The sequence below is a fragment of the Eimeria mitis genome, genomic scaffold, assembly GCF_000499745.2.
Source record: "Eimeria mitis Houghton genomic scaffold, Emh_scaff1435, whole genome shotgun sequence".
Classification (NCBI taxonomy): Eukaryota; Apicomplexa; class Conoidasida; order Eucoccidiorida; family Eimeriidae; genus Eimeria; species Eimeria mitis.
Window position 1 is genome coordinate 6,070 of NW_013569221.1, and position 563 is coordinate 6,632.

Below are 563 nucleotides of genomic sequence, written 5' to 3' on the forward strand. Positions count from 1 at the left end.
AAAACTATATATATGTATTACTTTGTGTTTGTTTGTTAGCTTGCTGCTGCTCGCCAAAAGCAACGACGGGGGGAGCGGCCTCGAGAAGAGTTTGGAGGACATGGGAGCCGTTGGGGTGTACAGACAGCTCAGCAGCAGCAGCAGCAACATGACGAGTAAGAGAAAGAAAAGCATCGTAGCATTGCTGCTTTGATTTGTTTCTTTTTTCTTCTGCTGTCGTTTCGTTGCTGCTGCTGCTGCTCTCGCCGCTGCTGCTGCTGCTGCTGCTGCTGTTGTCTTCTGATATAAATGCAGATAATAAACAAATCAATTTCTCTATTACACGGCTGCATTGACGATCAGAGAGAAGCAGCAAACCCTGAACATGAAACACAAATAAAAAAAGAAATAAAATAAAGGAAAATAGAATAATATAAAGTCAAAGTAAAATACAATAAAATTAAATTAAATTAAATTAAAAATAAAATAAAATAATTAATACAAAAGATAATATGAGGACGAGAAGAAGAAAAGGAAATAAAAGAGGAGAAGGGAAAAAGAAGAAAAGAGAAAATAAAACAAAT